Source organism: Columba livia, chromosome 18 (genome assembly GCF_036013475.1).
Source record: "Columba livia isolate bColLiv1 breed racing homer chromosome 18, bColLiv1.pat.W.v2, whole genome shotgun sequence".
Classification (NCBI taxonomy): Eukaryota; Metazoa; Chordata; class Aves; order Columbiformes; family Columbidae; genus Columba; species Columba livia.
This window is the reverse complement of record NC_088619.1, coordinates 4,504,301-4,531,540: the sequence shown is the minus strand read 5'-3', so window position 1 is coordinate 4,531,540 and position 27,240 is coordinate 4,504,301. Positions and strand designations below refer to the sequence as shown.

Genomic DNA, 27,240 nt, shown 5'->3' with positions numbered 1-27,240 from the left:
AGAGGCAGAACACAATCCTACTAGAGAGCAAGTTGATTTGCTTTACAGATGTGGAAAGCCTGATCTACAAAATGATACTAAGTCTCATGCCTTAGATGCTTTATGAACCATTCACACAAAGAAGTAGCCGCCAATAAGCACTTATCACCTCCATAGCCCTGTTCACCAGATGTCCCTGGGGGCACAGCAGCCCTTGGTCACCCCTCCCCAAATTCAGCCGACCCAGGAGGCAAAACTGCTTCAGGTGGGATTTACCAACCTGCCCACATCGGATTCCTGTTCCTAAATCAGGCATAGGTGAAAAGCCTGATCCTTACCTCTCATTGTACACTATTTTTTCTTTTTCAAACTGGGAATATTTCTGCCTCTTCCCTGCTCCTCACTTTAGCAGAGGGTCAGTTCTTTGGGACCAGGCTCTGATGCACATCAGGGAAACACCCAATTAAAAAAAAAGCCACACCCCAGGGCTTATTAGAGCTCTGACATTCAGCTGCAATACCCAGGGTCCTCATCAGAAAAGCAACTTTGGGTGTCCAGCCATGGGGATGTGCAGGGACAAAGCAATTTGTATTTTCACCAAGATCCCACCACGAGCTCCTGGTGGAAATTAAAACCAAAAAACCTGGAGATCTGAACATTTGAAAGAAATCAGAGCATTTAAAGAAACATGCTGCTTCAGATTGTCTGCTAAAGTTGTGGGGACAGAAAGAGGGAGGAAAAGTGTATTTTCAATGGCTTCTGTACTGAGCCACATCCTGCAAGTTCCCAACTCGGGAACCTGCACCTTGGCCACTGCAGCTGTGGCTGGTGCCAGCGGGCCCCGGGTGCACAGACCATCGGGAATTTGCCTTTGCGCAAGTGCAGGAACGCGGCCGATGCCGAGCTCTGCCCTCCCCACGCTCCCCCTGCCCGGCCCCTCCGCTCCCACTAATGGTAACTGGTTTCCATCACATCCCAAGGGCAGTGCTGGGGTTCTGCTCAGCCCCCCGCCATGAACCATCCTCTCTCCCCATCAGCAGATCCAGCCAGGACAACCCCGCAAAGTTCTCCGGGGTAGCAGCATACGGGGACAATCAGCCAACAGGCAGCCCAGGCTATTCCCCAAGTTTATAAATAGAAACAGCCTGACGTGTTTTCAGAGAAAAAAAAGTTTCCATAGCAGAAAAGTTTCACTGCAACCATATTGCTGTAAAGTTATGCCATTCTGTACCTACGCTATATACACTCAGCTTTACGATCAGGAAAAGTCAAAGTAAAAAAAGGGCTTGTTTTAAATTATGAGCTTTCAGACAGTGGCACACACTGTGCTTAAACAAAATGTTTATTTTGACAAGCTGAGATAGTCCATGTCTCTTCAAAGGGCTGTTCTGACTATTTGGAATTTTTAACCCTTGTTACAGAACTGTTTTACAGTTTAGCTTGTTGGGCTAACGTGCAGCAAAAACCACTATAAGAGGATTAAAAAAAATAATTAGAGGGCAATTCAACTGTTTTCCAAGTGTTTCTGATGACTAGGGAACTGGCTTAACCCATTCCCGAGAGCCAGGGGGTCGGGGAGCAGCCCCAGCCTTGGCAGCATCACACCAGGAGCTGCTCTGAGCAGGGACCACAGGGGACACATTGATGTGACAACCAGCAGCACATGTGTGAGCTACAGCACTGCAGCCTGGGGATAACACAGCAGGATCATGCACCAAACACAACACTAACAAGGCGCAAAAAGCGCTGATCTGGAGCGCTTTTCCCCCATTTTGATAGGCTGTAGCTCAGGTCTTTATAAAATGAATAAATATGCCGAGTGAGAGCCGGGCACCCAGCCACCACAGGGCTGAGCTGTAAAATTTAATTCAGCGGTAACAAAGCCCGTGTAGAGAACGCCGGGTGCCCCAGAAGCGCAGCGAAAGCTCGCCTGGACCCACACAGCTGCCAGATGGGTGCCAGGGGGTTGGGGAGGGTGACGCCAGGGACCACAGCCAAACCAGCAGCACCAGTTCCCAACAAAGCAAAAAAAACAAGCTCCACGTGGGTGAGGACTACACTGTAAGGAGATGATGAGCTGTTCCTGCATGCGGCTACAAAAGAAGATGTGCTGCATGTTTCGCAGAGCAAACAAAGATCCAGCTGAGTCCCTTGCCCCAACAATTATGCGATGAAGAGGAGAGGAATGAACACAAGGAAGCAGTGGGACAGGGAAGGACAAGGGTGCTGAGATGTGGCTTCAGCCCACACCTCTCGCTTTGCACAGCTGGTGTTTTCATTGGAACATTTACCTTTGCTGCACCAAGCCAGATGTTCCCAGCTCAAAGAGTTTCTGATGCAAAGAGGCTAGCTGAGCTCACAGGTTCGGGGCTGGAGGACATGTGCATGCAATAGGTGTGTCTGCTAATATTTCAGTGTTTGCACAGCATTATTTTGATCCTGGATGAACACTGCTGCTTACATGATATTCATGTAGGCTGCAGTTTCAAAAGAGCCTTGGGTTCAGCTGTGTTGCCTAATGCTACAGCATCATCTCACAGGGCAAGAAACTAAGAGTTTCAGAATTTCTTAAATGATGAGAAAAAGGCAGCATGATGGATGGCAACCATGGTTAGGACAGCTGCTGAGATGGGAACGTTTGGTGACAGGATAAAGTTTGGATCCCCACCAGGTGGATTTTCCTGTGTAGCTGTGGATGCTCTGATGGAGAAAACCTCAGATGAGGCCACAGGATCTGTTGCCCATGCTGGATCTGCTGAGACAGAGGCTCATGGCAAGCCCAGACATCTCCCTTCTGATCTTATCTCTGGCCCTTTCCAAATCAGTAATGACCAGAGACAAACATCACCCTGACCATAAAGCCTGGATCCATCAGGTATCCACCTTTCCATGCATTACATCCCTGTGGAAGCCACCACAGAAGCGACTACTCCACACCAAGTTCACATTAAGGGCATGATGCCAGATGCCATGAGAGTACTGGGAGCTGAGGATGGGAATGCAAAGCACTGGAGACAAGGTGCCAAGGGAAAGCCCAGAGCTGACAACAGCTCAGCACAAAATGAGATGGGATCATCAGCCACCATTTGTTATTTACAGCTTGTGCTTGGCCACTGGCCTGGAAGCGATTTCAGAGCCCGGGGAGACAAGGCTCTGCAAAATCCCTGGGAATCCTCTAAACACATCAGTTCCTTTGCTTCATAAGCACCTGCCAGTGAGACCCATCTCCAGGACTGTCCTGGTAAAGCCTTTTCAGAGCAGAAGTGGGTTGGCTGCCCTCCCTGCAGTGATGAGATTATTGCCTCCACTGCCTCTGCAAACCCTGCCTGAGGTTTATCTGACACCGAGATATCTGCTCACAAACTGTTCCAATGGGAAGTGCTCCAACACACTCCTCTCTCATTGTGACACCAGCTCAGGATCTCACCAGCACAAACCAGGGAAAGCCACAGGGTATCTTCTCATCCCCTCCAGACTGGAGTTCCAGTGACAAACCTGCCCCTACCACAGTGTCCCCTGATAACACAGAGACCAGCTCAGCATCAGGTCTGGCCACCCAATGCAGCCAAGACAAGGCACAGCATATTCCCAGCCCCTTCTCACAAGCCACCTGCCTGCCTGCACAGCCACCTGCAGAATAACCACTGGAAAACATGGTTCATAGAACAGTTTGGGCAGTTTGGGTTGAAGGGACCTTCCAAGTTCATCCAGTGCCCCCCCTGCCATGAGCAGGGACATCTTCACCAGCTCAGGTTGCTCAGAGCCCCGTCCAGCCTGGCCTGGGATGTCTCCAGGGATGGTTCATCCACCACCTCTCTGGCCAGCCTGGGCCAGGCTCTCACCACTCTCATTTGTTGGGTCTCAAATGCAGTACACACCTGAATTAATTTATTTCCTTTCCTGGGATAAGCAGCCAATACCAAATATAAAGACAGAACCTGACTGAAGTAGCAAGATCAGCTAATGGCTAAAAACAACTTGCAAAACCAAGGGCATCAGGGCAACTCACCTGCTCAAGTGCAACTCTAAAGCCAGCCTTTCATTTGAAAAATCTGAGAGCACCCGAGATGTGCCCCCACAGCATACGTATTTGTGAAAAATACAATTTTGCAGCATTGAACGCCTTTGCTGAAATGCCAGCCCTGAAATACAAAACCAAAAAAATCTCCCACCTGGAAGCTTTCCAGAGAAGGCCTTGAAGGATGTAATATCTAGATTAGGACTAGAAAAACACCCTGTGTTAGCTTAACTTTTTCCTCCTGAAATAAAACTCATACTCATCCAACCCAAAAACTGCCCGTTGACTTCAGTGGGAAGTGTTTTTGAAAATCCAATCCACAAAAGCAGCATTGATTCAATTTGAATTTTTATTTTATTTTTACTGTCACCAATGGAACGGTATCTAAAAGGAATAATTCTGGAGACTGACCTGCCTCCCCGAGCAATGAGCGACCCCACCCAGACTTACATCTTAACGTCAGCTGGAGTTTAGCCGAGGACAGCCTTAGATTCAAGATGAGTGAATATACAGTGTGTGTTTTACAAGGATGCTGATTTTACACCTGTGACCATCCTTCCTGGAAATTTATTGTCTGACAGATCTATGCAAACTCCTCAATGTTAAAACAGCTGCAGCCTGTTCTGGGGAGTCAGCCAGGCCACTTCACACAGTCCTAATATTTGGAAATACTCTTAGGCTTTACCAGTATTTGGGTGTTTAAGATCCATTTCCATTCTTCTCCCCAACACAAAAACACGGAGTGCCCACATGCCATGTACAAAGGGCCATGGCTGCAGCTGTTTTCCATATCCTTCAGGTTATTGCTGAGGGAATTCACTGCACAGGGGCCTACAGACCCTCTGGGTCAACTTGTGACCAAGTATGAAAGCCAAGAGCTCTCTCTGTGCTTGAGTCAAGGTGGGACCTGCCACAGTTCAACACCAGAACACAAGATGGGAGGGGAGGACATGTTCCTTCCCTACAGCCACCTCACCACCTACACCCACGAGCACCACAGAGAAGCAGCATTTCTGAGATGCATTGTAGTGTTTGCAAATGCATTCAGCCCCAAAAAATAAAACCGAAAAGCCTCCTTTGTATACAAGAAGTCACCACTTCTATCCAGCTTTGCAGCGGCCAGACCAGAGCTGTGAACCCACTCAAGTCCCTTCGCGCTGGTTTGGCAGCACGAGCCTCCAGTCTGTTCCATCCAACCGGGACGTTAAATCAGATCCAGGTTGTCTGGATACCAGAGCAGCACACTGTAGAGAGCAGAGTTTAAAACATCACTCCCTCAAACAATGACCCTTTTGAGACATCGCATGAAAATGGGCAATAACCAGAACTTGAGCACAGAAGTCACCAACAAGAACCACAATTTCTGTGACTGCGGGGACACACGTGGGCAACTTTAAATCCAGATCAAATGCTTCTAGGCACCAAAACATCAGCCAAAGGTCCGGATTTCTCTCTAACTGCATCCAAAAGAGCAGCAGCCACCAAAGCCAAGCGCTTCCACAGGCAAAAAGGGAGATTGTGTTCGCAAAGAGACATATAGACAGAAGTAACATCGCACAGCAAACACAGCTTTTCTTTATTAACCAGAACATTAAAGCACACGCTATGTTTTTTTCAGGCTGTCAATTAAAGTTTTCCCCAATTTTCAGGCATTACTATCGATTCACTTAAAATTAGCAGGCTATGCTGTATACCTGCTGTGTTATGCTTCATGTTGCTTATTTTCTTTACCTCTTCAGAATGGGAAGAAAACCTTAGACAAAGCTCTGTTGCTAAAACCCTTGTTCAATAAACATCTCCCTCCTGATCTACAACTCACTGCTGATAGTACACGAGAGAGACGGTAGCAGGGAAGCACTAAGCTAACAGCCACTGCTTGTTTTATTTTCTCCAACTGCAGGTTGAGATATTCAGTGTAATAAAAGGAAAAAGTATCCCAAGAGAAAGGAGGGAGGGTTGCTTTTTATGAAAGACATTTAAGTCATAAAGCACCCAGCACTTTGCTTCATGCTACAACTCATGCAAGTTTTAATTCTAAGAGGGTTGCTGGCAGCGGGACAGTTTTCACACTCTTATATTTAGAGAGACTCGCCTGAAAAATAGCCAAAGCTGTCGCTTATAAATCAGGTTGTTCTGACAGAGCCCAGAGCAAGTAGTAAAAGCAAATGCGGGGAAATGAAATTACATGCTGCAGAGGGAACACTGTGAAATAATAAGCTTTTATTTTGTGTTTTTAAAAGTTTGCAGTAATTAGAACTATTTTTTCCTCTGTTCTTTCATTTGTTTTTAAGCCAGCCCCTGCTGACAGGCTCGGGGCCCCCAACCTCTGGTTCCCATTCCTTCGGCCATGTGGTTCCCATATTCTCAGCTGGGGTACACCAGCCTGCAGGAGCCAACATCTCCAAAGGCTGGAGAAGGCAGAAGATGCAACACTTGGTTTGCTCTGGCCATGGGAATTGGTGCAGCACATCCCTTCCGAGCAGCCTGCAGGCACAAGGTCATTCCACAGGGGAAAGGGTCTGGAGTGGGCTCAGGATGGAGCTCATGTCATCTCCCACTGATGTGGGATTTTTCAGTGGAACTGCAACATCTAGTTTTCTCCAGTAAAATAGAAGTATAGCACTGAAGCTCACCAATCTAGCTTGCAAAAGACAGCAGCAGCTGATGTCCCTTCCTCTTCTTCATGCCCTGGGTGACCACATTCACCTCTCCAGGAAAGCTGACAACCACCACTGGGTATATCTTAATGCTATATTTTACAATCCTAGCTTAGCCTGCATTGCTGGGAGATACTCAGGAGAGGAATTTCCTGCCTCCAAGGTTCCTGCCCAAAGGTTTTTCAACCTCTTGGTTTAGGCAAAGTGAAGAGAAATGAGTGCTACTCCGCCAGAAAACAACTTCAGACCTGACCGGTCCTACACAACTCAACAGCAGTTTACAGGATTTTAATTCGACCCTCAGGAGAAACCAGATGGAACGGCAATTACAAAACAAACCGCTGGGAACCAAATAAAGCTGATGAAAGGATAAGAGCAACAACACTACCCTTTATTCATTCATTCATCTGATTATACTGTTTGAAATTCTCCATGAGCTGCTTCCAACCCAAACTCCTCCCCATACATGTGAATGGGGAAGCTGTGTGATAAGGATGGAAAGAGATGATCACAGGCTCCGAGAGGGCTGGAAGAGGTCAACACAAGAGGCAGAAAGGCAGATTTGAGAACTCAGAATCCCCATGACAGATCCCAAGGATGGGGAAAAACCTCACCTGGGTGCCAGGACCACAATGAAAAAGACTGTGGAAGAAACTAAAAGTTTGACAAATGGGTTTGGTTTTTTTTCTGTTTATTCCAGGAGGGGCTTGATCTGACACATCAACACATACCCATCTGTTGTCTCCAAGAGGCTCTGAATCCACCAGAAGTTGAAGCATGGGGTAAACTACAATGGCCCAAAAGCAGTTAGCCAAAACTCCTGCCTTAGGCCACAGGTACCATCACATCATCCCAAATACTTCTGAAGGTGCTCAGATGAAGAGGCAAGGTGTGAATCCATGTGGATCACATCACCACCACCACCTCACCTCTTTCTCTAGGGCAGGCTCTGCCTGAACCCCAGGATCCACACTCCAGCACCAGCTTCCACCCCAGGTTTTGAAAACTGACACTGAAACATAAGAGAAGCAAAAATGAGGGTTTCCACCACAGCAATGTGCAGGCGCTGCATCCCTCTGCTCTCACGGGACACATTTCACAATGCGCCCAGTGATATATCAGGTTACATGAGCAAGAACAGGAACACAGAGCAGCACGTGTGCAGTGCAGCAGAATGAACAATAACCACAGGAACGCTGCTGGCACTCGCGTTTCAGAGACCAATTTGTCTTTACTGAGCAGACACAACATTATAGTCTCTTTTTCGCCTCTAATTTTTCTTATAAAGGGGAAAGGAACACAAAAAAAGCGGACTCCAAGCTAGAAGCCTTCAGTGTTCCACCCGAGACACTCCAGTGCGTATATGCAAACAGCGCTAAAATAGAAGGGGCGGTTTCTCAGCTGCTGCGATCTGTGTGGTGTTATTAATTTGATAGTCGCTCAAACCAGGGGAACATCTGACCCTGGAGCAGGACGGGTGATGCCCTGGCAAGAGCAGAACGAGGTACTGGGCCAGGCTGGTGTGGACAGGGACACTTCACCAGGCTCCTGGGGTTGTGCTCAGATCTGCAAGCGAGACCTTGTCCCCGGCTATCAAACAATTGCTTGAATTAGAAGCAGCTCAAACCGCTCATTTCTTTCCAAACCCAGCTTTAGTCGCTTTTCTTGCTGCTCTCTGGCCCATGTCCCTCAGCCAGTCCCACAAGCCTGGCCAGGAGGTGGACAAAGGGACCGGGTTGTCCATCCCGCAAACACCTCTGAGCCAGGGGACACCAATCTGAGGGAGCCCAGATACTCAGGAGAAAGTGCTTGTGTATGTGAAAATACAAGGAGGCAAATAGTTGACATTAAGAATTTTAGGGAGGCTGTGGGACTGGGCTATTTCTTTCAGCTCTCACACAAAGGGACCTTTTTTTGTCTCGCCGTAAAACAGAAGTGATATTGAAGGGTCTGTGGAATTTCTGGGCATTTTTTTCCCCTTGGAGACGCAATGGCTCGTGCTCCAAAGCAACAGATCAAGTAGGATGCAAAGGACAAAGTGTTCGTATGTGGCTCTGCATCTGCCTCCTGCCGCCACATCCCCCAAATCCTTTGCCCAGAGAAGCCCGTACAGCTCACAACACCCGTGGGGGCAGAGCTGGGAGGTGCCCCAGGGACCAGGGCTCCCGCAGCTGCACCCAGGCCCAGAAGAGCTGCAAATACTGCAGAAGCCATTTGTTGAATGCAGCCCCTTTGGCACAGGGACTGCAGCTCCCGCACCACCCTGCTGAGGATCTCCAGCCTGTCATCTTGCATCCCGCTGATATTACAGAATCATTTTGGTTGGAAAAGCCCCTTAAGATGATTGAGTCCAACCGTTACCCCACCCCTGGCACTGCCCCACGTCCCTGAGAACCTCATCTCCATCTGTCCAACCCTCCAGGGATGGTGACTCCAGCACTGCCTTGGGCAGCCTGTTCCAATGCCCAACAGCCCTTTGGGGAAGAAATTGTTCCCCAGATCCAACCTCAACCTTGAGGCCACAGCCTTGGGGCTAGGACAGGTTGTCTTGGACTCATCATCCAACATGAGCCTCGAGTTTCAGACATTTCCAATAGGAGCACTGAGCCCGCACAAGCTCCATTCCAACCCCATCCACTCCTGTCCCAGCGAGGAATGGGATACACATGCTGCTGCTTCATGGGTGCTGTTCCCAACAGGCCTGAGGACACCTCTCAGCACTTTCTTTCTGGAAGCGTTAACGCAGTTTCGTCCCAAAATATTAACCATAGAATCATAGAACATCCTGAGTTGGAAAGGACCTGTAAGGATCATCAAGTCCGATTCCTGTCCCTGCACAGGACAACCCCAAAACTCACTCCGCATATCTAAGGGCATTGCCCAAATGCTTCTTGACTCAGACCAGCCCAGAAACAATCAGCCAAAGTACAGAAGCAACTGTGGATGTGGCACCTACACACCACAGCAGAGCTGCTCTGCACCTGGCAAAGGCAGAGAGACTTATCCAAGTTCATAAAGATACATGGATATACCTGCTGCCTGACCCCGTTTGAACCCCTGCCACCTCCAAGACTGTAAGAGTTTGGCACAGTTCCCACCACATTGCTCATTCTGCAGCTCCTCATACCCCCAAGGCACATTCTGCCCACAGATGATGGGAAGAACTTGTCCTCTGCTGGCAGCCAAACCACCGTAGGTGCTGCTGGAAAGCAGTCAGGACAGGGAATAAAGCCAACATCCATCATCAGCAGGAGAGCAATGCCTCCATGCAAGCGAAACGCCTGATAAGCCCAACCCTGAGACAGCAGCCACTGTTTATAGGGTGAAACTCCCATTAACAGCAACTCCTGCTGTTCACCCACTCAAACCAAGGGGTTAAAAACAGACTTTCCAGGTTCCTTTGGAGATCCACCACATTTTCCCCTTTCTGAACATACATAGCCTACAGCCCAGGCAGTAAGGTCATTTTAGGACTGCCCTAGCACAAAAGGTTGAAGACATGGAAAATAAAGCCACCATTCTCCTGCAGCATGACCCCAGGGTGCCAGCAGAAAGCACGTAACCCCACCAAGCACAGGGATGGCAGATCATGGGGACAGCCTGGCTGGTGCTGGCAGGGGGCACAAGGACCTCCTGTCATTGGGAAGCAGCAGAGGAGTTGGCAGAATAATATTTTCCCAGTTAAACTGCGAGACTGGGGGAGGAAAGCAAATAAAATACAGAGCGTATCTGCAACCATGTCTGATAGAGGCATTTTAGAGGCAACCAGTCCCAGCCACACTGGGACCCAGCACCCACTCCCCAGTGTGATTTGCATTGTGATATTAATAATTAGGTAGGTTTTGTGTTGGTCTAACCAGCTGTGGATGGTGCTGCACAGTACCCTGGTGTTACAGCATGCAAAAGATGACTCTGAATTCCTTGCACTCGTCCCTCACAGCCCTGTGCTTTGTACAGTTTGCGCAAACAAGAAATTAGTGTATGTTGTATTGCAGGGATGTTGAATTTTGGATGGGATAGATCCTGCAGTCCTGGAGCACCTGGCTCCCTTGCCTAGTGTGCAGCTTAGCCTGAAAAAGGCACCGAAGGTAAATAAAGCAGGAGAAAGGAGGTTATTCACTCTTTCTTTGGGGCTGCAAAGGGTTCCAGACACCCCCCAGCTGCCTGTTCCACAGTTTCACCTACTTTATTTCTCCTAGTTCACAGGCTTTCTTCCATGGACACCCATTCACTGCTAACTCTTGATCACCCCTGAAAATAAACCCAGACATAGAGAGAAGCCACCTCCTCTGGGAGGCTAGAGGAGCCCTTTCTGGTCCCCAACATCTGGCCAGGAGCCACCTCTCCAGTGGGTTTTACGCCTCTGATCCCTTTGGGGCACCTCGGGAAGGATTTAACCTCCTTGTCCACGGGGACAAGGTCACGGTCAGTTGGTGGCTGCAGAGGAGGGAGCGGTGCCAGGGTGAACAATGGGGCTTTGTCAGCCTGGGCAAGGGAAGCACAACAGCAATAAAAGTTACTTGCTAAGCTGGTGGGACGGTTCAAACAGATCAGTCTGTCCTTCGCTTCCCGGAGGCCCCTGCAAGAAATTCTGGCGTTGCCACTTCAAATCAGCGCTTAGCTTGAAGAAAACTTGCTTCAAACCTCCGGGAAAGCTTTCCTACTGGTTGGAGCTCTCTTAATTCCCAGTTTGAGTTTCCCCTAATAAAACCCAGATTGCTCAACTTCCATAACACTGGTCTATGAGCTCAGGCAGCATTTAACCCTTTGCAGCCCCAAAGAAAGAATGAATAACCTCCTTTCTCCTGCTTTATTTGCCTTCAGTGCCTTTTTCAGGCTAAGCTGCACACTAGGGAAGGGAGCCAGGTGCTCCAGGACCACAGGATCTATCCCATCCAAAATCCAACATCCCTGCAATACAACACACACTAATTTCTTGCTTGTGCAAACTGTACAAAGCACAGGGCCATGAGGAACAAGTACAAGGTATTCAGAGTCATCTTTTGCATGCTGTAACACCAGGGTACCGTGCAGCAGCATCCACAGCTGGTTAGACCAACACACAACCTAATTAGCACAATGCAAATGGATGGAATAGCAAACTCTACAAAGATTGATGCTGCCCAGAGAAATGTTGAGTCACCATCCCTGGAGGTGTTTAAAAGAATTGTAGGTGAGGCTCTTGGGGATATGGCTTAGTGGTGGATTTAGCAGTGTTAGGTCAACAGTTGGACTCTACGATCTTAAAGGTCTTTTCCAACCAAAACGATTCTATGAATTTGCACAGTGCCTGTTTGGGAACGTTGCTATTGCACACTGAACCTCAGTGAATAAACAGGAAAGTCAGGCAATAATTTTCATCCACAAAAACCTTTACCAGAAATGGACTTCCAGAAGAATTGGCAATGTTATCAACACTTTGTGCGTACATATATATATATATATATATAAAAAAATATTCACGGGCACATTCACAAATGTTTGTCACATATGCATGTTTGTGCAAACAAGTCAATTTTTTTTTTGCTTCCCAAAAGCATATTTTAAATAAAACCTACAAAAATTGTTTTTGAAGACAAAAACACGATACAGATTTCCACTAAGAGACAGAACAAATCAGAAGCGCAGCAACAACCCTCCCCATGCCCAACACGAAGACAGAACTGTTTATGGCAGGAAAGAGCTGTGGTCAGCATCACATCCCAACATCTCTGACCTCCTACACCACCCAAGCCCACCAGGTAAGAGCCACCACTGCCACCACCCCCCAGTGACATCAAGCACCTGAATCAGGCCATTTCCCAAGGCCACAGTGACAAATTTGTCCCAGCACAAGCTGCATTTCTCCACCTGCCACCTTCTCTCATCTGCCCTGGCTGACCCCAGCCCCAGCGGGCTGGGGACTTGCTATCAGTATCTCCACTTAACCCAGGCTGAGCTAGAGCAACCCCCTTGGGAGCCTTATAAGATGCTCTTCTCTAGAGACCAAGAGCCAGGCTACCTCACGTGTTATGAATAAATACATTTGTAAAGACCATATAGTCTGAGCTACACATTGTGACTCAGCAGGGTTTGCCTGGAAATGAGCTGGCCTGGGGAGTTATTTCAGTGCGGCTTCTGTTCTAATGACTCTTGCAAGCCTCCCACAGCTCACAGGAAGCAATGCAGCGAGCCTTGTGAGATGGATCTTCTGAAAAGCTTAATCACACACACAATTTTACCCATATAAACCTTCCCAGAGAAGTCTGAGATGCTATTCCAAAAGTACAGAACAACACAGAGTTGGAACTTTCTTTCATAGTTTTCCTGCATTGCTTTTTTCCATCAACATGCTTATGAGACAGGCATGGGACACTCCTGTGGTAGGTCTGCTGGAAACCCCACCATAAATCCTGGTGCGTATGCCTTTCAAGTCATGTAGGGATATGCTTTCCCATGTTGTCTCCAAATTAATCCTCCAGGAATGCCACAAGACCTTCCCAAGCACTCTGGCTGATAACCCAGAGGTGCCAGAGCAAGGAGAGCACCAGGACACATGGTGGCAATAGGACACTGAAGAGTGAGGCCACCCTGTGACACTCCCAAGGTATGGCTGATTTCTGACAACCAAAGGCCATGCTTTGGAAAGCTTTCCAGAAAAAGTTGTTCACCTGCCAGCTTTTGAACCCCAAATTTCAGCCTTTTGCTTGATCGGCAACAAGCTGATAAGTCATCACAAGCTTTCTCGGTCCTGTTGTTTCTACTTCAGGCATCTACCAGTGGGGACTATCAGAGCTAAAAAAAAAGCCTCAGTGCCACTTAAGGACAATTGATTACCAGGAAAAACATCATTATTTTCCTAAGACATCAGCCAGTGTGTCCCTGAAAGGATGGTTATTTTTCACTGCAAGCTGACCAGCACAATGCAACATTTTCCATCTAAATTTCTCCAGCAAACATATCCAGGCTCTCCTGCAGGGTTTACACACACCTCAGTGGTGATGCCCCAAGTCTTCTACCCAAAGTAGAGCACAAACAGACATGGTTCCTGTCCCACCAATGGTGCCCACACCAAGCACAGCTTGTTATGGGACCCCAGCAGCTCTGAGCTTGCAGTGCAGACTCCTTCAAACCTTCCCCAAGCAATCAGATCAATATTTAGGCTGCAAGCACTGAGTTTCCTGACACCACAGCCACATCTCAGGGCTCTTCTTGCACAGGGAGCACAAACACATGGAGTTTGCAACATGCAGTCACCCACATAACCCTCCCAGGCATCCTGCCACAGCTCCAGCACCTCTGGTATAAACACAAGCTGCACAAAAACCCAGAGCTGGTGGTTTTGCACACTGTGGTTAATCTGCACACAGCAAGGACCAGATTTGAGTTCAGATGAAATCACAAAAATGAAGGGAGAGAAAGCAGGCTGAGGGATAGCAACTTTCAATATTAGTCAGAAAGAGTCAAAAGTTCATGTTATCCCCACAGCAAAAAAAGTGCTACAAAGGCATCGTGTTCAGGTTAAGGACTGAAACACAAGGGAAGGAGGATTTTCTCAGCCAGGGCTTCTCTGTCACATACCACTTGCCCCCTCTCCACAGGTATGAAGCCTCAGGCAAAACTTGACACAAGACAAGGCAAACCCCAAAATCCTGGTAGAGATCAGCCCCTGCCAGGCTGGGATCTCAGTTACCATGGCCAAAATCTTCTGCAGCAGCCCACTGTGTTTCACCATCCACCAGTGCATGAATAGGGTCACGTACCAAACCCATGCTGCACCAAGCCATTTGCTGCCTCCAGTAGAGCTACACCATGTTTACTACATGTAGCTGAGATGAAGTCCAGGTTGTGTCATGGGCATGAGACAACCTGAGGTCTGATGCTCTGAATCTGTAGGCTGAGCATAAAGCTGAGATGCATCTGAAGACAAGGATGTTTCCCCCAAGTCCACTCTCATGCAGAGAAGCAGCTCAGACTGAAACCCAGAAGGACGTTTGCAAACCTCAGGCTTGCTCATGACCTGCGACACCTGGCTCTGCCGAGGCTGAAGATGCTGACACGCAGGCTGCATAAGGAGAGTCTCCTGAGCTGACATCAGTCTATGTTTCTCAGGTAGCAAACAGAAATGATGAAAACACTGCCATGGACAAGAGCAGCATCCCCAGGGCATGAACTGCTGCTCCAAGAGGTCCTTTCTACCTCCTTCCCTGGATCTGCCCCCACAGAGCATCCCTGTATCCACATCCTGTGTAACAGTGTGGCACATTTTGGGTACAGTGAATGCAGGACATCATCTCTGCCCCAGGCATTTGCTTCCACATTTAACACAGACTCAAATACAGGGAGATGCTAAAGCAGAATCCAGGTACATATCCAGCCTCATGCACAGACAGGCCTGTCTGCAACAGAAAAACACTGACCCACAGGAAAGAGAAGTGTGTCTTCTTCCTCCTCACAGCCTCTGAGGCTGGCTCACTACTTGGATGTCCTCAAACAACACCCCAGCACACGTCTGAACAATACAGGTTACAGCAACACAAAGAGACTTGGCCCAGATCCTCGCCCAGCACAACCCAGCACCGCGTTAGTGAAGCCAGAGCTTTACGACAGCAGATCTGGCTCATGCTCAGCCCACAAAACCAGCTGCCATCAGCCTAATGCAATACAAATTAAGCATCAGGTTTTCCAATCAGGCATCACATCAGAAGTAGAGCTATGTGATTCAAGTTACAGGCACAACTTCAAGCTACCATTTGTTTTACCTTAATTACTGTGCTATTAGCCTCTGCAGTAAACTTAACTTGATAGGCAAGATCCTGCTGACAGCCCACATTAACAGCTGAAGGGTCAGTTCTACTGATGGTCACTTGGTTATCTAATGCCACAACCACAGCTGGCTCTATCAGGCTAGTTAAGTTCAGATCACCTTTCCTATGAAAAAACTCCTGGATGGGGTCACAGGCATTCCACACCTGTGAGAACAGCACAGAAGTACCCAGCAATGCCAGGGGGTGCACCCCGCTCTTCAAGGGTGCCTTTTTGTCAAGTAAAACAACCATAATGTTAACTGGAGCATTGCTGGGCTTGTGCCTGTTCCAGCATCCCAGAGGAACAAGGAGGATGCTCTAAGCTCCCACTTTCTCCTCCATACACCTTCCTCCCTATTTCACTGTCTGTAGTCCTGAGTTTCACAGAGAAGAAGGAGGTTACTTTGGGAAGCCACATATTTCACCTTTATCAAGCAAGGACTTTTCTCAGGGACATGGTTTAGTGTCAGTGTTGGGTCAATAGTTGGACTCAATGATCTCAAGTGTCTCTTCCAACTAAAATGATTCTATGACTGCATTTAGCTTAGAGACCCCAACATCTGCAGCACCTCTGATCTTGCCATACAACAGTCCCCATTTTCCAGGCTGTTTTGGAAGTACCAAGAAATAGCTGTGCTGCAAGCTGCTACTTCTAGCAGTGGCCAGAAGGAATTTCACTGAGCAAGAACTCAAGTCTCTGCAGTTCCAATACTTCCACAGGGCAGCCCCTAAGTCTCAAAGCACATCACTTTATTTGCAGCTGTTCACAGAACTGCTGGGGCTGGAGGCACCTCTGGAGATCGGCTACTCCAACCTGCCTCCCTCTCAGCAGGTTTGCCTACGATTGTCCAGTCAGATTTTGAATAATTCTGAGGATGGAGACTCTTTGGCTTTATGGTTTTTCTGCTTTAACATCCTGCTCTCCAATTGTGGAAAAAAGATTTTTGTACAAAAGCATTCAGGTCAGGCAACATCCAATCTCAGCAGCAATAATGAGTTGAGCTGGCTGAAAATGAGCTGGGAGGAAAAAAGCTTCAGCTAGAAACTATTTTGCTGGAATAAATCTGCTTTTCAGAGTTGTTGACTTTTTGACAAGATGAATAACTCCAACTGGAAAATATCCACTTTGCATCAAAAACCCAATCAGACAAGAGAACAGAAGACTTTGCCTTCCAGTTAAAATGATCTCTCAAAGTGGAAAATTTGCACAGTTTGTTTTCATTCCGTCATTAAATCCTCCTTAGCACAGGAAAACATTTCCCAGCCAGCTCCACCGACCAGGAACAGGGCTGCCCTGGCAGCCTGGGAGGTGACACAACGCCTCGGGCACAGTGTCCCTGCTGCAGGGTGACAAATCAGTCCCCATGAGCTCCAATGGGTCCTCACTCCTGGCTGGGGTTTCACATGGCCCCAGCACTTTCCAGATGGAGACCCACAGGACATCTCATCACCCAAATATCTCACAGCTTCAAGCCAGCAGTATTGCTTTGTGCACGCACACACGCAAATCCTTGCTGCGGTGATGTCCAAGCCCTGCTCTCGGCTTTGCAGCACCCAGGGTTGCAAACCCCAGCCCATTACAAGCAACCTGTCCCTTACAGATGGAGCAGGAGGGGATGGACAAGCTAATCTCACCACCCAACTACCATAAACGTGAAGGCTATGGAAGCCCAGCACGCATCCCCGGAGATGCCGCTGGGAGGAGCAGGGTGTGCGCACGTCCCTTGTCCACAAGCTGTTCTGGATGTGGCTCGAACGTGAGCCAGGGGCTGAAACAGCAGCTGTTTTTAGCAGGAAGATGCTGCGAGGCTGTCACACCCGCCTGCCACTCTAAAAATGTCAGGCGGGAATGTTCAGTATCCAGCCAAACTAGCCTTGAGAACAGAAATATCGGGTTCGTACAATTAATCTTCCAGAGGAAAGGAACATCCCCCAGCCTGCCCTTCGGAAACCCAGGATGACCCAATAGGGAGCTCCCTGGTCCCTCATTCCTAAATGAACCAGAGCAGAACAAAGGTGAGGACAAAAAAAGGAAACTCTGCACGATCTGCCACCAAATATAACTCAGGAAGGGGCTGGTGTGTGCACACAGCAAAACCTCTCTTGCACATGGATTGCTCAATTGATCCACATGGATTGTCAGATTTATTTACCCAAACAACTTGCTGAAGTGATTTAGCTACACTAGATTCTTGCTCATGTTTTACTTTCCCTCCATACGCCCCACCACAGCTTCCCAACCCAATGCCAGTGTCTGCACACAGTGGTAGAGGGCTTACAGATCCAGGGATGAAAATCCCTCGAGTATTTGTGGTTGCTGAGTTTTGTGTCTTTTGGGAGCCTCCTGGAATGACCCGAGTGGTTGAGGTCACTTGAAGCCTCACTTTCCCACTTGTTAGCAAACCCCTGGCCTGAACAGAGCTGGGTGGATGCCACACACCACAGAACAATTTATCCATCTTAAAAGGCAAAATACAAGCCCATACATCCATCAAGAATGTCACGGGAGCCTCCCAAGAGACCTGGCTTTTGTGTTTGCACAGCCCTTCTCTGCCCAAACCTTCCCTCTGCAATCCAGAGCTGGGAGGTCAGTTTTAACAAATGAAGCCGTGAACAGCTTTGACAACAAGGAAAGAGCAAGAGCACAAATGTCATCACTTGTGTCACCCTTTCCATATTTGCCATCTGGGATAACTTCCTGTCAACCAACAGTTCCACTCAGCACAGGAAATTCTCCCCATCTTTAGGTCACAACTCATCAAAAAGAGAAACCATCCGTGAGTCCTGCAAACAAGCTGTGAAAAGCCAAACCAAATGCTTTCTCTGGACACAAGGTCTGCTGGTGCTTCTTATCCTTCCCTTGCCTTTGGCTTGGTAACTATGCACACAAAGCTATAGAAATGATGGATTTCCAGATATACAGACTTCCCCATTACCAGTGGATCCCCTGCTCTCCTACAGCAAGCAGTTCCAGCTTTGATAAAGATTAACTCAGACCCCAGATCTGAGGATCATCCTTCACTGCTGGGATCCCCATGAACAAACCCAAAGCACTCTTGATCTTGATGTTCTCCAAAGCCAATGATTAAACCCTCAAAGACTTTAGTGACACATGGTCAAATTTTGAGGCAGCTGGTTATTAATTCAATGCCACTCAGCATTTCTTTTAGCCACAAGATGGAGATTAGGCACAGGTTTTGCTCAGAAGAGCACAAAGAACATATCTAATCACAACAAGACCTTCACACGCACCTGTGAACCAGGACACACTGACTCAGTACACACCACCTCCCCTGTTTTGTACCTGCAGAGCAACCCTTTTGTACCCTTTAGATGGCAGCAACTTTCTGAAAGCTGTGGAAACACAAGCATAAGGCGAAAATAAAAAGTCTGAAAGACAAGAGATTAAACTAGGTGAGAAGGAGGTCAGGGATAGAGTTAAACATCTTCACACACCCCCAGACATTCACAAAGTTGGAGGATGCACTGCTAGAGCTAGGCAACGGTGAAGAATAAATATTAGGAGCACAATCAAAATGATCCAAAGAGCTTTGTGGTGATTTCTAGAGAGGCTGACAGGGAAACTGTTAAACCTCCTCTGCAGACAAGATGTTCCATCAGTGGGATTCAGCCTGTCTGGTGTGACAGGGGCCGCCAGGCAGCTGCTCAGAGGGGACAGAGGTCCCAGCAGGACATGCGTGCTCTCACACCAAAGCCTCCACAGTCAGCCACAGTTTAAAAACCGTGCATTGCTTTTCTAAAAGTATCCCCAAGGTATTTGCTTACAAGTTTGCTGCATTCTTCACACATTCCTGCAAGGAAGCATCCGATATGATTTCCAAGGAAAGCCAACATCAAAGCAGCCAGGACACCAGTAACACAAGTTTCTTCAGAAACGTGAGTGCTCATCACTGAATTAATCATTTGCAGCATTCTTACTCCTAAGCTGTGATCAAGAAAATACTGATTTGAATTCCTGCATAGCTGTCCCTGAAGAAGAGCTCAGCCCTTCATAGTGCTCTGTTCAGCCTTACAACACCCTCTGCTTGCAAGGAGACACTTTGCCTTATCTCTATTTTGTAGAAAATCATGGTGAGAATTAGAAGACAGTCTTCCCAGAAGTGCAAAGAGGGTAAAAGCAAAACCCAAAAGCAAGGAATTGCTAGAGCTACTGCCCCACAAGGCTGCCCTTTCCCTCAGCTGGTAGGAAAGGGATGTTTTGCATAGAGACATTATAAGGCAGGTAGCTCAAAAAGAAGAAAAGAGGGACCCTCAAACAAAAGTAGAGAGCACTATTTGCAAAAGCATCCAGAGGTTTGTATCGCCAGCCATGACACACCCTGGGCTGGAGTTTCCTTCACAAAAGGTTAAGCCCCCTCTGAGATGCTGGACTCCCAGAGTTAAATCCCTTCTGAACCCTCAGTTGATCACCTGTGGGACTCAACTTTATCCAAGCTCCCCAAATCACCCACCAGACTTCAGATACTCCATATTCAGAGGGGCCAAATTGGGGCATTTGGATCCAATTAGCTTTCCTAAGCTGCCCTGAAAGTCAGCCAGGGCTGAAGTTGTTCCAGCTGCACATACGGCTTGAAGCAGGAAAGGCACAAGTCCCTCGAAACATCCTCTCCAGCATGTATTTCACAATAATGCTGTTCCTCGCTCCAAAAGGAAAAAAATCACTCCAGTACTATGAAGTTTTCCTTCTCAGCAAAACTGATCATGCCTCCCCATAGCAACTCTTGTGTCTCTGCTCTCCAGCCATGCACTAATCAAACCCCTTTGCAAATTTAACAATAAGCACAGCCTATGGGCAAGACAGAATAACATTAATTCTTTAATAGCTTTTTTGTTTTGTTTGTTTGTTGGGGATTTTTTTTTTTTTTGTTTAACAGAGTGGTTTATGGTTGGAAGGGACCTCTGCAGATCCCCCAGTGCAACCCCTGCTCACGCAGGGTCACAGAGCAGATCACACAGGTGGGTCCAGGGGGTTTGAATGTCTCAGAGCAGGAGACTCCACACCCGCTCTGGGCAGCCTGGGCCAGGCTCTGGCACCTCCCAGCAAACAAGTTTCTCCTCCTGTTCAGATGGAGCCTCCTGTGTTTCAGTCTGTGCCCGCTGCCCCTCACCCTGGCATTGGGCACCACTGAACAGAGTCTGGTCCATCCTCTGACACCCACCCTGGAGAAATGTATAAATATTTGGAAACTCCAGGCTGCAGAAAACCAGCAGGCTCACAGACACCTCCCTATTCTGCAAACTGTTACTTTGCCACATCCAAGCTGCAGCCGGGATCCAGCACTGGAAGAACGTCACCATTGCAGCATTTGGAGCCAGAGCCGGGACCTTTGCTGCCCCGCACCAGCCAGGCTGCAAACATGCCCGAGGTCCCTGCACACCTGGATCTCATGTTTTGGGGAGGGAAAGGCTTCTTTGCCCAGTTTTACCAGTTCTTCCATTATATTCACATCCTGGGGTCAAAGGAAGGCAGCCTAGACCTGAGAGTGCAGCAGGTACAGGCTGCACCCCTGTTTGGGCTCAGCCTGGAGCCAGCAACGCTCACCTGCCTGGGGAAAAGCACATTTTAGATCCTCAGAGCAGTAGCAGAAGCAGGTATCAGCATCTTCCATGCAGAGCAGCCACTACACACCTCATAAAACTACAGAAACTGCCGGCACAACCAGGTAATGCGGTAGCCCAGGCTGCAGCACCTCCCTGTGTAATTTAGTTAGTTCAGAATCCTGAGCAAAATAGTACCATTATTGCTCAGTTATCTAGGTAGCAAGTGTTAGGTGACAACAGCAGAGGAAAACACGACAGAAAAAAAGTCTTCTCCTGCTCTTTCGCTAGTGGGAGTCAGGAAGGTCTGTGGAGCCCAGGCAAGGATCTCGCCCATTGGGGTCTTTCTTCAGGTCTGAAGTTCAACTGTGTTGGAAGATTTGGCCAAAACCCTCAGCATTTATCCAGCTCTGTAGGGCAGACAAGGACCAGAGGCTACCCGCTAAATGCAGATAACCAATGCTGACCCCAAGTGGTGTCTAACAAGTGAGTGGGGACAGGTCTGGACAGATTGTGCCCATCACCCCAGGTGCCTCCAGCTGGCCCATGGTCACCGCAGTACAGCTTAGAGCAGCCCCCAGGCTTCCTTAAGAATGGGGGAAAGAAGTCAGGGCACCTCGATTTCTAATTCATGCTTCAACTCCTATTTAACATGACTTTGATGCCTGTTTTTCTGCTATATGAACTTTAAAATGAACAGACGCTCTTTCAGCTGGACTCACGGGAGCCTCTGCAGTTAGTAACTCAGCTCTGTCCAAGAAAGAGCACAGAGGCACAGGAGGAAGCCAGGGCCCATGGCTTATCCAGGTCACCAAGCCAACATCTGCTTTTCTACATTCCCCTTGGCAAGGCTCCAGGTGCGTAACATACACATCTGTCTGTCTGCATACAGCACATGCTGTTTGTCTCCTCTAGCACTGCTGACCAGTGACCCCAGCACAACGTGGTGAAGAATAGTGAAAAGCATTTCCCCAAGAAACACACCTCATCCCTCGGGGAAAAAGCAAGTCTGCAAAATAAAAGCTGCAAGTGGAGCAGCAGTGATCCCCACCCACAAAGCCAGGCCATAAAACAGCTCAACCTCACCAAGCAAAAACCAGCAGAGCCATGAAGAGCATCCTCTCCCTACAGCAGCATTTCTGTGACCCACAGCCCTAGCACAGACAGGGATGTTATAACCCTTCCAACTGTGTGGGAACAGAAACACCTACAGAATGATGCAGGAACAGGGCTGGAGGAACAAGCCTTTCCATACTTCAAAGAAGCTGATAAGAAAGATGGGGACAGACTTTTTAGCAGGGCCTGTTGCAATAGGACAAGGGGTGATGGTTTTAAACCACCTAGTGTTTTAATCCAAAACATCCCTCTCCAACTGGAAATGCCTTGGTGCTGCAAACCCCTGCTTGGAAAACAAGTGGGACAGCCCAGAACAGTGGTCTTGCTTTTGCACTTGGCGCGTGGGGGCTGCACACACACGGTGGGAGATCACACACTGGGCTCACCACCCAGAGAAGTGGCAGAAAACATTACGGGATGGTCCTGAGAATGGATCCATCGAAGATCACACTCCAAGGTTGTGGCACAGAACACAAGCTACACCTTTGGTAGCTTGACTTGGGTCACCTGCACCATTAGGTACAGTGATCCAAGCATCCCCCCTCTGCTACCACATGAAGTCACAGAGGCCACGCTAAGGCACATCCTCACCCCCAGGTAAGTCACAAGAGCAGGTAGTGAGGTACCAGGTACATGTCGACACAGAACCGCGAGAAGGTAAAGATGAAGGGAAATGCAAAACACCAAGAATTATCCTCTAGACTCCAACACCACTTTTTTGCTTCCTCCACGCAGTTGTGTATGTTACACCCCACATCTATGCTCTTATGCCTCCGCCTTAAGTTGGATGATCGCCGTGTTCATGCTACATGTACCACACCAAGCTGCACAGAAAATCATTTTTACATGACCAGCTGCAAATACTCCCTCCAGCTCCCACCACCAGCTTGACACTGCCCAGGCAACGCAGCCTTGAGCAGCCAGCCTGAAATGAGCCACTAACGACTGTAATTAGCCACTAATCACACTCAGTTGCTGGGGATCAGTGAGGAGGGAATTTACACCTGGGGAATCATCCTGCCACAGGCAACTCGAATGAATCTCACTGTTTTCTGCTGAGCTGCCCAAACCAAAATCCTGGCATTTTCAGGTATTTCGGGGAATGCATCACACATTTCCGAAGGAGGCAACTCCTGACTTCACTGTGAGTTGCAAAGATTGAACTTTTCAAAAGTTGAAATGTTCCCCCAATCCAGGGGACAGGCACAGTGAGCGCTGACCCCAGCACAACTAACCAAGCTCAAACATAACCTCAGACGTTCAAATTTAGCACAACATAGCCCCAAGTTCCCAGCACATAACCAGCTCAGCTGGGCCAGCTACAGACACATCGAGGTGTAGCTTCACTAGCACTTCCACAGTCAAGTTTAAATTACAACCTAGCGGATATTTAGACTTGTAAATAACAAATTCTAAAGATTTAGCAGGAAACCAGGAGGATGGAAATGCCCATACTGGAGGTGCACACAGTGGGCACCCTGCAGCTTTTTCCACTGTAACCCAGCCCTGGGCAGCAGGTCCCTGCCCATCACCCCAGCCCTGGGCACCCCTTACCTGCACAGCGGCTCCTGTTGGCAGATGGAGCTTCCACCCGCGTCAAGTAGTCAAACATGGCTTGCTCTGAAGGCTCCAGGATTTTCTTTAGAAAATCACCCATTTTTCCTCACTGGTAGGGACACAAAATGAAAGAAAAAAAAAAAAATAAATAGTATCACACCACAGTAAGCGGCCAAAACTTTTTTCCTCTTATTTTTATTTTTCCTTTTTTATTTATTTTATTATTTTTCCTCTCAGGGACGCCCCGGCCAGCAGGAGGTTGCGGGAAGCTGCTCCGCTGCCAACAAACACTGTGTTACTATAGAGATGTTACGGTCCAGCCCCTCCGCTGCCTCACACACCATCCGGCTGCGGATTCCTCTGAAAGCCTCTGCGGCCAGGGCGAGCCTGACTGGGGGATTTCAGCTGGCTTTGGGTGTTAGACGCTTCACACAGCGTTCACTGCTCTTTAATAGCATTAGGCAGGCTGCAAAGTCATGCATTTTAAAGAAAACACCGGAATTAGAGTTGCTGAGATAAATTTAAGCTCCAATCCTCCCAGGGTCGTGCATGCACAGGGCAGCTGAGCTGCAGGTACCCTGTTGCACACGCTTTTCTGTGACTTTCTCCCTTACCCAGTGCACATGGCTTTGCTCAAAAAAGACCCACACCACAACCACAAAAACGGAAAACAAAAAATGAGTGTACAAAGTAAGGAAGCAAGAGACTCCTTCACAAAACCTCAGCCTCCCAGATCGCGAAAACTGCTGCACAGCGGGTACGGGCAGATTTGCAGGTATCTTTGCTTGTCCCTTTCCGCACCTGCTCCTCCCTGTGCTGCCCATTCCCCTGCTCTCAGCTCATCATTGCCTGGGACTCCTTCCCTGTCCCCGCTTTCCTCTTCCTGTCCCAACCTCCACCTCCCCCATTGTCACCCCCTGTCCCCAGCACCTGGATGCAGCAGCAAAGAGAGAAGCAGAACAGCTACTCCACCCCAGAACACCCTCAGGAGCAGACCTGGTTGCCAGAAGAGCTTATTACATCATAAAGCCCCTCCAGCACCTATCAAAATGAGAGATAGAAACTCAAGCCAACTACTGGAGGTGCTTTTATCCCCCCCAGCCACCTCCTCAATTAGTGCCACCAGCTGCCCCTGCCTCTGCCACACAGGCACACCTGGGAGGGGGCTGTTCTTCTGTATGCGAAATTTCTCCTCCTTTGAGGAGTTTCAGCTGAATCCACCAGCTGATTTAAAACCAACAAGCCTAACAAACTAATTTGCCTTTGTACCAGGGAAGGTTTATATTGGATCTTGGGAACAATTTCTTCCCCAAAGGGCTGTCGGGCATTGGAACAGGCTGCCCAGGGCAGTGCTGGAGTCACCATCTCTGGAGGGGTTGGACAGATGCGGAGATGAGGTTTCTGTTGTCCTGTGGATGGCCTCTGTATAGGATTGTGTCTCTCCAAATGTCCCTTTGTCCCTCGGCTACCCCGGGTGTGTGTTTTTCTGGGCAGCTGACACAAGTCCTACATGCACTCCAGTGACAGTGGTGGAACCATATCGCCATCCTCCTCCCACACCAACTCTCCAGAAATTACACATCTTGGCTAGAAAAAGTCCTCCTGGTGACTTTGGTGCTGCTCCTTTGATGACCCTGACCATGCACATGCAGTTCAATTAATATTACTGGTCTCACAATGTGAACAAAATACCTGCATCCAGCCCTCTGAAAGAAACACTGATTAAATGCCTAAAACAAGAGCTGGCCCCATGCACACCCATGAAAGTCATCAACGTACGGTCACCATTGCCACACAGATAATGCAGATGGGTCTGTCCCGTGGTTATTGCACCTGTCTGGGTGGCCAAAGAGCTGGAATGAATCTGTAAAACCATAGAATCACTTTGGTTGGAAAAGACCTTTAAGATCATGGAGTCCAACTGTTAACAATCTCAATATCCAGCTGCCTGATCTCAACAGAAAAAGGTGGCTTTTGGCTGGAAAACTTTTAATAACATTCCGCACAAATTGAAGTTCAATGCTAGCATGTCTACTAGTATGAAATTTTAGAGCCCCTATTATGCAGAATATTTAAATTGCTTTTAATTTCATGATGCTGAGGATATTTAGAAGCAAGTATTAATATATTCATTAATATGAACTTCAGCATAGGTGAAACTACTACATTTATCCACATTTAAATTGGGATTAAAGAAAGTGGTAAAAGAAAGGAGACTAAGAGGGACTTCATGCTAACAGTACAATCTTAATCCAGGGATTAAGTTGGGGGTTTTATTTCTTGTAATGCTCTTCTGTTATCATGAATACAGCATAGTGAAAGAGAATCTACGAAAGTGGGTCCATATTCTGAGGGGCCTCAGAATTTTATGCTGCCTTCTAAATGTGATTCACCTTAAGAGCTGAATTCATTTCAGCTACAGTCTGTCCATCAGTCCATCCAGCAAATGTGCTATTTTGTTGACAAATTGAGAAGTTTAATTAATAGCAGTAACATATGGTAAGCCACTCCAAGCAAACAGGCTTGGTCCATCAGATATGGTGCATCCAGAAATACCTCTGAGATTTGAAGCAAAAAAGAAACCCTAAAAGACCCAAAACGTTCTCATGTCCTGAGCCCGTGCCCAGGGACCGATGCGGCTCCATGTGGGGCTGACCCAGCTCATTCCTTTGGCTCATGGAAACGCGGGATTCCCACTAAACCCAGCATCGAGACCAGAGTAAAAAGCACATTTTGGCTTAGGCATTTCGTGAATCCTGGGTGCTTTGGCTGGCAGTCGATTTAATGACCTTTAATAAGAAAAAAAGGAATAGAGAAAGGGGAGAAATTTCTTTTACAGGAAGAAAACCACTTTCAATACCTTCTTTGGATTTCATGACAGTCTGCATCTGTGCATTACACTGAAGAGCCACAGAGGAGAAAGCGTTCCAACTGCAGGAGGAAGAACAGGCTGACCTCAGAGATATTTTCTACACAAAGCTTTGGGGAGCTTGTGGTTCCTCCCAGTGCTTCCAGTTTGCTCCTTATGACAAAAGCAGGAGCAGAAGGGAGTCTGTGGGAGGATGCTGGGCCAGAGCCCCACCACAGGGACTTATAGGGGTGTCAGTCTGTCCCTGAACCTCCTTCCCCGCTGCTGTGGTGTGAATCTGAGCTCTGAGGCCAGAGCCCCTGTGCTCCCCAGGCCTGGCCCCCGCATGGGGACAGGGAGGGGACTTCTATTCCAAATGGTAGAAATAAACATGCTGTTACAAATAAATGTATAATGGTCATTATTACTTGGTAATATTCTGAATGGCTTTTAAAAGATTGCAAAGAATTGTGCCTGAAGATTTTATAAAACCTTTTCTACCTCTTGCAAAGCAGCCTTCCCTCCCTGCCCATGTGCTTCATCTACTGCAGCTGGGCGTCAGTGTTAAAATGTGAGAATTGTTTAAGACTTCAGTATTCTAGCTTGAAATAGTACGGGAGAATACTTCAGTTACTACTGTAATCTTGTATTATTTACAAATTACTAAGTTATCTTTTAATATTTGTTGCATTTCCAAGTATTTTCTCCTGGCTGCTCTGC

At 48.0% G+C, this 27,240-nt stretch overlaps 1 protein-coding gene across 2 annotated transcripts in view; it reads right to left on the bottom strand.

Moving 5' to 3' along the window:
- The window catches only part of TEKT3 (tektin 3), a 74,774-nt gene extending 50,574 nt beyond the window's left edge, over nucleotides 1–24,200 (bottom strand). The window contains exon 1 of one of the 2 annotated variants that reach the window (XM_065034561.1): nucleotides 23,670–24,200. The gene's annotated coding sequence lies outside the window, so the exon portion shown is untranslated. The remainder of the gene's footprint in view (nucleotides 1–23,669) is intronic. The other variant, XM_065034563.1, reaches the window with a different exon arrangement.
- Nucleotides 24,201–27,240: the final 3,040 nt, after the last annotated feature.